The 8,371-nt window shown below is 42.9% G+C and overlaps 1 pseudogene; it reads right to left on the reverse strand.

Moving 5' to 3' along the window:
- Nucleotides 1–319: 319 nt before the first annotated feature.
- Nucleotides 320–1,893, reverse strand: LOC105496578 (SWI/SNF-related matrix-associated actin-dependent regulator of chromatin subfamily E member 1-like; annotated as a pseudogene).
- Nucleotides 1,894–8,371: the final 6,478 nt, after the last annotated feature.

Genomic DNA, 8,371 nt, shown 5'->3' on the forward strand with positions numbered 1-8,371 from the left:
AGTTAAAATTATTTGGCAACAGTCTGAGCCTTTTGGTCTTGCCTTCACGATTTGTTAGGCAGGTCCACAGCAGGGTCAGTCTAGGGCTAATTATTCCGCAATACTGAGGAAATAACTTCTGGAACACCCAAACCCCCATGAGTTATGAGCTTTTCCTGTCCAGCTGGTAGAACCGGCACTGTAATTGGCCCTCTGTAAGCACTGGGCAATGTTGCCTCTGGTATTTTCAGGTTGTTCCTTCCCTGTCCTTGGGTAGTTTCTCCATATGATGTACTCACCACTACTCTTTTTTTTTTTTAAACCAAAAAACATTTTTTTTTTTTCATTTCAAAAAGTATTTAGAACACATAAAACAAGGCAACATTTATTCTTTTTTCTCATCTTCTGGTATGGGATCTGTTGGTGACTCCTCCACTGTTGCGCTGTTGCTCTCCGAGCCAGTGTTACTATCACTGTTTCCTTCCTCTGTCATACTGTCGATCCCCTCCTGCCCACTCTCCTTGTCTTAAGGAGTAGATGTGCCTTCTTCACCATTCTGTTGGCTCTCTGTCATTTCTTCAAGGTATGTCTCCTCTGTCTCCATTGGAATGTTGGAGAAACATGCCCCTGTTTCTCCACCTTGTTGGAATGGAATCATTCCTGCTGACAGTTGACCTTTTTATTTATTAGGAGAATTCAGCTAAATGTATTATGTAGAAATGATTGACCAGTTAATTGTTACATATAACATGTGGATTATGGTCTGAGTACCTTTAGGAACCTCATTCACACTAGGAAGGGGCACTCTGTTGGAGAATTTTAGTGTTTGAAGAGAACTTGGTATAAAGTAAAAATGTAGCCAGTTAAACTGTGGAGTAAAAGAACATAGACATACCTGACCAGACAAAAGCTTTACAAATGTTAGGAGACAGGAAGTAAATAAAGTAGAAAACTTAGAGGTGCTTAGCTTGGTCTGCCGCCTCCTCCCTTTCCTCCTGCCTTTTCCGGGCCTGTTCCTCTGCCTGTGCAATCTCAGCTGCAATTTTCTCCATATCCACTTCTACCTTCAGATCGCACAACCTTTTAAGTTATTGCTAAATGAATCTGTGCGTTCCAGGAATTTCCTCCTCTTCCTCTGGTATTGTTCCTCTATTAGAAGAAGTTCAGCTTCTAGTTTTCACTGATGAACCATTAAGGACTGGATCTGTCGTTTGAGGACCTGCATTCTAGCAGTTGTGACAACTGACCAAATGTCTAGCACCACACTGTCACTAAGGATTTCATTGACGAGGCTGTGGTTTCTCTGGAAACAGGCAGTGGCTGTATGCGTCATTGAAAAGCCATCATTCATAATCATCTGGATCTTCAGCAGCCTGAATGCTCATGCAAGGTTCTCCTTTCTCTATGCGAGACCGTCTCTGTTGACTTTCTTCCTCTAAAGCAGCTTCTGCACAACTTTTTGCATTTATGTAAGCAAGGTACACGGGGGAATTATGACAGGCCTTCATAGATTCATTGTACTCTATCTTTTCTGCTTTGTATTCGTTTAAATATTCTTGTTTTTCTTCATCAGTGAGATCTCGCCACGTGCCACCAATCATCTTGCCAATCTCCCACAACTTGAGGTCAGGGTTGGAAGCCGTGACTTGGTCCCAGACCTTTCTGCTGTACCTCATGTAGGATATCGGCAGCTTATCTGGTGGCTTTGGTGGTTTTGGAATCATAATACCAGAGGATGCCTGACCCGGCTGTTGGCACCCGGGTTCGCTCCCAGCCTGTAGTTGTTGTGGGCGAGATGACTGTATGGACTGTATCGCACAAACGCTGGTGTGCTGGGCATTTGTTTTGCAGGAGCTGGGGTGGGAGGTGGGGCATAAGGTGGTCTTTTTGACATTTTAGAAGATTAAATTCTCAGTTCCTAAGAATGAATCTGAGACACTGCAGGCAGAAAAAGCGCCCGCAGCTCCGGCTTCGCTTCCCTTTGTCCTCTCATCACTACTCTTATGAATACTTGAGAGAGGGCCCTCTGGGGTTCTCCCTTTATGGAAATTTCTCTGTCTAGTACTCTGTCATAGGAACATTGGCCCCATAGATCTTTCCAAAGTACCAGCTCCTTCTCAAGTCAGAGTGTCCTCCAGGATCCATCTCAGTCCGCCCTCTCTGCCCTGTGGTCTGGAAACTCTCCAAAGGCAGTAAGCTGGGGCAACTGTTGTGTTCACCTCATTTGTTTCCCACCTTTTGGGGTCATTGTCTTTCACTGTGTCATGTCTGATATCCCAAAAACTGTTTTATGTATTTTTAAGTTATTTTCTTTTTAATTTTTGATGTGGTTTTAGGTAGGGGGGTAAATTTGGTCCCCATGACTCCGTCTTGGCCGGAAGTTAAAGTCTCCCGTAGGTAAATTCGATTATAAGATTTCTCTTTTCTTCTCTTTCTCTTTATCATTTTTCTCCCTTCACTCCTCTTTTTTAATTTTCTCCTCCAGGCCTTCTTAAGAAACCCAAACAGAGGCCGGGCGCAGTGGCTCATGCCTGTAATCCCAGCACTTTGGGAGGCCAAGGTGGGCGGATCACCTGAGCTCAGGAGTTCAAGACCAGCCTGGCCAACATGGTGAAACCCTGTCTCTACTAAAAATACAAAAATTAGCCGGGCGTGGTGGCACATGCTTGTAATCCCAGCTACTCAGGAGGCTGAGGCAGGAGAATCGCTTGAGCCCGGGAAGTAGAGGTTGCAGTGAGCTGAGATCGTGCCACTGCACTCCAGTCTGGCTGACAGAGCAAGACTCTGCCTCAAAACAAAAAAAAAAAAGAAAAAAAAAGTGAGGAAAAAAAAAAAAAAAGAAAGAAACCCAAACACAAATATTTTTCCTTGTCTCACTTTGGGCTTTTTTTTTTGTTTAAGTTCAGTTCCTACCTATGTTCATGCCCTTTTGGCTACATCTTCAACTCCAAGTTTATATAAACTCAAGAATAATGATAGCTAATATTTACTATGATCAACTGTGATCTATTATGCTAAATCTTTCGCAAACATGGCGATTCTTCTGACTGACACTCTTGTGGCTAACAGTTCTTCACAATCCTATGCGTACATGCCATTGCCACCATCAAGAGATAGAGTCTATTTTCTTTCCCCCTTGCATCTGTGCTGCCCATTTGACTTTCTTTGACCAGTAGAATGCAGCGCAAGTGACACTGGTGACTTCTGTAGATGAAAATTACAATGTCTGATGTGAAAACGCACACTGGATGAGATTAACAGCAGATTTAGAAAGGATGTAGTAGACTTCAACAGCAATATCCACCAATTTGACCTAATTGGTTGTTATAGAGCTAATTGGAAAGTTATAGATAAAACATTCCACTCAACATTTCAAGTTGAAATAGAACATTCAAGTGGACATAGAACATTCACCAAGACAGATCATATTCTGGGCCTTAAAATAAGTCTCAATAAATTTGAAAGTATCAAGTCATACAAAGTGTATTCTCTGACCACATGCTATTAAATTAAAAATGAATAACAGAAAATCCCTAGAAAATTCCCAAATATTTGGAAACTACATAAGATGCCTCTGATTTTATTATAACCTTGAAGAGTTCCAGAGTCCAGCCTTAAGATGCTTGGAAGCTTCTATATCTCTCTTTGAGCCCTGAGCCACCATGTGATGAAAAGTCTGATAATTCTGCTGAAGATACTATGAAGGGAAAGGTCTAGCTTGCCTCCAGCTATTCCAGCCCCTCACGCTGAAGCATGTGAGTGAAGCCATACTGAACCATGCAGCCCTAATTGAGGCTCTAGATGACTGTAGCCACATGAATAAATTCAGGTGACATCAGCAGTCTAACCACTCAGCTGAGCCCAGCCAAGATTACAGATGTTTGAGCAAATATGTGATTGGTTTAAAACGTTAAGTTTTAGGGTGCTTTGTTAAGCAGTAATAAGAAATATTTATTGTGGGGATCATTACATATGTTGTCTTATTAAATTCAGTCTTAGCAGGTATGTGAGGCAGGTACTATTATCATCCACATTTTACAGGTGAGAAAACTGAGTATTAGCAAAGTTAATAAACTTTCTAGATGTTACCTAGCTAACAAATTGTTAAGCAGGGATTTGACAACAAGTTGTCCGATTTCAAAACTGTACTGTACATTAAAGTTCTAATGGTATTCCATATGTACAAAAAATGTAAAGACAGGAAGATATAAAAAGAGACTGAAAACAAACTTCTGTAGATGAAACCTACAATGCCTGATATGAAAACATACTCTGGATGAGATTAACAGCAGATTAGAAAGACTTGGACAACAATACCACCAACTTGACCTAATTGGCAGTTACAGATGGAACACTCCACTCGACAAAACAGAAGATATATTCCTTTCAAGTGGACATAGAACATTCACCAAGATGGGTCCTATTCTGGGCCTTAAAGTAAATCTCAATAAATTCAAAAGTATCAAGTCATACACAATGTATTTTCTGACTGTATACTTTTACATTAGAAATCAATAACAGAAAGATACCTAGAAAGTTCCCAAATATTTGGGAACCACATAACATGCCTCTAACTTTACTATAATCTTGAAGGGCAGGAAGGTCCTCAGCTCTCATCTACAGCACAAATGTACATTGGGTAACTGGCACAGAAAAAAGAAAAACCTGGTTTTCCAGTGTCGAGGAAATACAGATAATCACGTAAGAGTTAAGTTTAGGGTGAAGGTGGAGTAGTGTTTTGGGGCGAGTGCTCAGCATATTTGCAGGGATCTGTGTGGATCTATTCCCCTCATTCCCAGTTTCCCAGCCCCTTGTTTCCTCATGGGTAGACTCTCAGAGATGCTAGTAACTTTTCAAACACTTTAATGGGCCTTCTGGGGCTAATTAGTCCCACTTCCTCACCTGCCTTTTAAACTTTAATCAGTGAATGCATCCTCCTCCCCAGTGGTGAGCTGCTGGGCTGCCAGGGGAAAAGGTGGCTCTGGGGTGGCTCCCACCAGCACAAGATCAGTGTGAGGAGCTCGCAGGGAGTGGGGCTGCCCCGCACCTCTGACAACGTGAGAGACGAAAGCCAGTGGCAGGCTCTGATCCCCAGACTCAGTCTATGAACACAATGAGTCTGGCTTTGCCTTCGTTGTGTTTCTATGGAAGACTTGTGTTCTGACCCCCACAGCAGCAATTGTGTTTCTATGGAAGACTTGCGTTCTGACCCCCACAGCAGCAGCTCTGACATCAAGCCAGGCGCTTTGCTAGAATTACATGGTTTGCTGAAGGCCATCTGAAGCAACTTTGAAGGAGGAAATGCTCTGGTGTTAGATTATCATCAGGTAGTAACCCAGATTTCTGGAAATTGTGAACCACAGATATGTCTTCTGGAGGGAAGAGCGTGTCCAGGATGACCATCCTACCCACAGGCTGATTTCCCAGGACACAGACAAGTCTAGCAAGCTGGGAAGAGACATGTATATGTGGCTCAGGAAGATCCGTGTGCTCCTGCAAGTACCCCATGGTTTAGTGTTTCTCAGAGTGAGGTTCAGAGACCTCCTGTCTCATTCAGAATCACCAGGCTTTGGGGCCAAGCTATAGACCTATTGGATCAAATTTTCTGTGGGTTGGGACCTGGAATCTGCACGTATAACAAGCTTCTCCTGTGAACCTTGGGCAAGGCAGCCTACTGTTTAAGAACAATTATTTGGGATCACTGTTGCTCAAGGAATCTCACTGGCTGCTTTCCTTGGCTGCCTGCCCTTCATATCCAAGTGTGCTCTCACTGTGGTATCCCAGGGAGGAGGGTATACATAGAGCTTCTTCCCTATGCCTCCCTCATCCACAGGCCCCAGGCATTTGCTCTCATTCTTATGCACTCCACTCCATAATCCATTCCGATATGATAAGATCACCTTCAAGTTTTCCTCCTACATTTCATTCACAGGTACAAACTACAGCCAATAGAAATAGTGGTAATTGCAGCATCCTTTGAACAACTGTCAGAGATGCCCATTTCTCCATAATCCTTTCCCTGAGTCACTCTAAATTCTGAAGAATTTTGAATTTAGTGCAGATTGGAGAAGAGAGATGAAAGAGGAAAGGGGAGCAGAAGAGGGAGAGAGTGGGTTTAAAGCAAGTGATAAATCTGGAGGCTCTGACCAGCTATCCACTGTATTACCCAACACCCTACCCCATCCCATCCCACCACTCCATTCCAGGGTACACTTCCTGCCTCATCCACACTGTCCTGAGCATTGCACACATTCCTGTTTTTCTCTTCTTTTGTTCTTTTAATCAGAGAGATACTTGCAGACCTGTTACCTAAATTGAAACAGCCCACCAAAGAAAGAAGATGGGAAGCTGGGTCTCAAAATTCTACTCCACTCTTAATGACCACCTTTCTATTTTCTTTTTTTTTTTTTTTTTTTTTTGAGACGGAGTCTCGCTCTGTCGCCCAGGCTGGAGTGCAGTGGCGCGATCTCGGCTCACTGCAAGCTCCGCCTCCCGGGTTCATGCCATTCTCCTGCCTCAGCCTCCCGAGAAGCTGGGACTACAGGCGCCCGCCACCTCGCTCGGCTAGTTTTTTGTATTTTTTAGTAGAGGCAGGGTTTCACTGTGTTAGCCAGGATGGTCTCGATCTCCTGACCTCGTGATCCGCCCATCTCGGCCTCCCAAAGTGCTGGGATTACAGGCTTGAGCCACCGTGCCCGGCCTCTATTTTCTTAAAGTGCCTGCAAATTATTTCCACTCTGGGAATTTTACAGTCATTTATCTGAATTCCTCTAATTTGCCTTGAAGTCGAATTGGCCTTTGTCACCAATGGCACCAAAGACATTTGCAACCCAAATCTAGGGCTGCCCACATTCTACAATAGTGGGATTTATTATACAATGGCAGCTGTTAGATTAAGGATAGCTGAATGTTACATCTAAGTGACCTGAAATGAGTCACATAATTGCATTCCACGTGCTCTAAAAGCAATTGCTAACGTTCTGTGTTCAAATTTGCACTTATATTTTGTGTCTCAATTTTATTAGGGCGTGTTACCTCTTTGGGCATTTCTAAAAGCTTTTTTCTTGTCACTAGTCACAGTATTCTATCAACACAAATAGTGCCTCATTCCCTGCCTGACAACTAAATTTAGTTATACATATGTCCAGAATCTTCTCCTGCCCAGTTTGTTTGATGATTCTGGAAATTATGCCATTGGAATTAGTCAGAATCTTTGCCTGCTCAATCCAGCTCTTTCCTCTTCCAAATTCTTCCAACACTTTTCACAGGTGTGTTATTCACTTACTCTCCTCAGGGCAGGAGGAGGCAGCTCACTTTTGACCTTTTTTGTCTTACTCAGCCACATCTGTTGGCTTCAAAGTCTTTGTAACTGAGAGTCTTCACCCAAGAGCACAGGGTGCTTAACTGGCTCAGCGCCCAGAGGTAACTTGGGAAGACATGTGGTAGAGGAGCCAATGGGGCAGAGGAGAGCGTGGTGTTTAGGTGATGCATTCATAGCCTTATTCACTCTCTAAATAGAAAAGACATTTTCACAAAGCCTCACTCACTTCGTTCCTTCCCTGCTGGCCGCAACATCCCCTGAGTCCAGGGTAATTTTGTTCTCTGGAAATGATGGTTAGCTTTGTGGATGATGAAGAGACTCTCCTGTTGATGGAGGATCCCACATGCAGTCTTATACCACCTTCACCCCTCCACACTCTCAGCCCTTGTTACCTTAATTACTCACGTTATTGCCTGGCTAGTGCTGATTTCACAGAGCCAATTTTATAGCTGACCCAATGAGCCATCTACAGCCTCTCTGAAGGCCTGTTTAGTAACGCTTACATAACACGTATGTCTCTGTCGATACTGTTAGGTGGTAGGTTGCTTGCTAAGCTTTGTTGTGGGTTCATCTTATTTATCATGTTTATTTAGGTTTTGGGTCTATCTTCTTAGTGAGAATGCTCATAGCTAACCTTCTTTGAACTTCCTCAAAGTGCTCGAATTTGTTCAAGTTCTCTGCATGAAATAACTCATTGAATTTTTATAATAATCTTTAGAGACAGGTGCTATTATCCTTATTTCACAGATGGAAAAATGGAAACTCAGAAAGGTAAAGTAACATTCCCGAGATTACACAGCTAGTTAATGGCAAAGTCCCAACTTTGAACCTTGGCAGTCTGACACTGCAGTATGTGTGGCTTAAACACAAAATATACTGTCTATAGAATATAAGCTTCCCGAGGTCAGGCACTCTTGAAATCCTGATAGGGAGAACACAGAGCTTAGCATATGGAAAACTATGAATATATACTTGGTAAGTGACTGTTTCATTACTTAGAATTTTTAAGATCCTCGAGACCAATTGTGGATATTTCTCTTATATTTTCCACTGCTGCTCAAGTAATGCTTA

Source organism: Macaca nemestrina, chromosome 7, assembly GCF_043159975.1.
Source record: "Macaca nemestrina isolate mMacNem1 chromosome 7, mMacNem.hap1, whole genome shotgun sequence".
In the NCBI taxonomy this organism is placed as follows: Eukaryota; Metazoa; Chordata; class Mammalia; order Primates; family Cercopithecidae; genus Macaca; species Macaca nemestrina.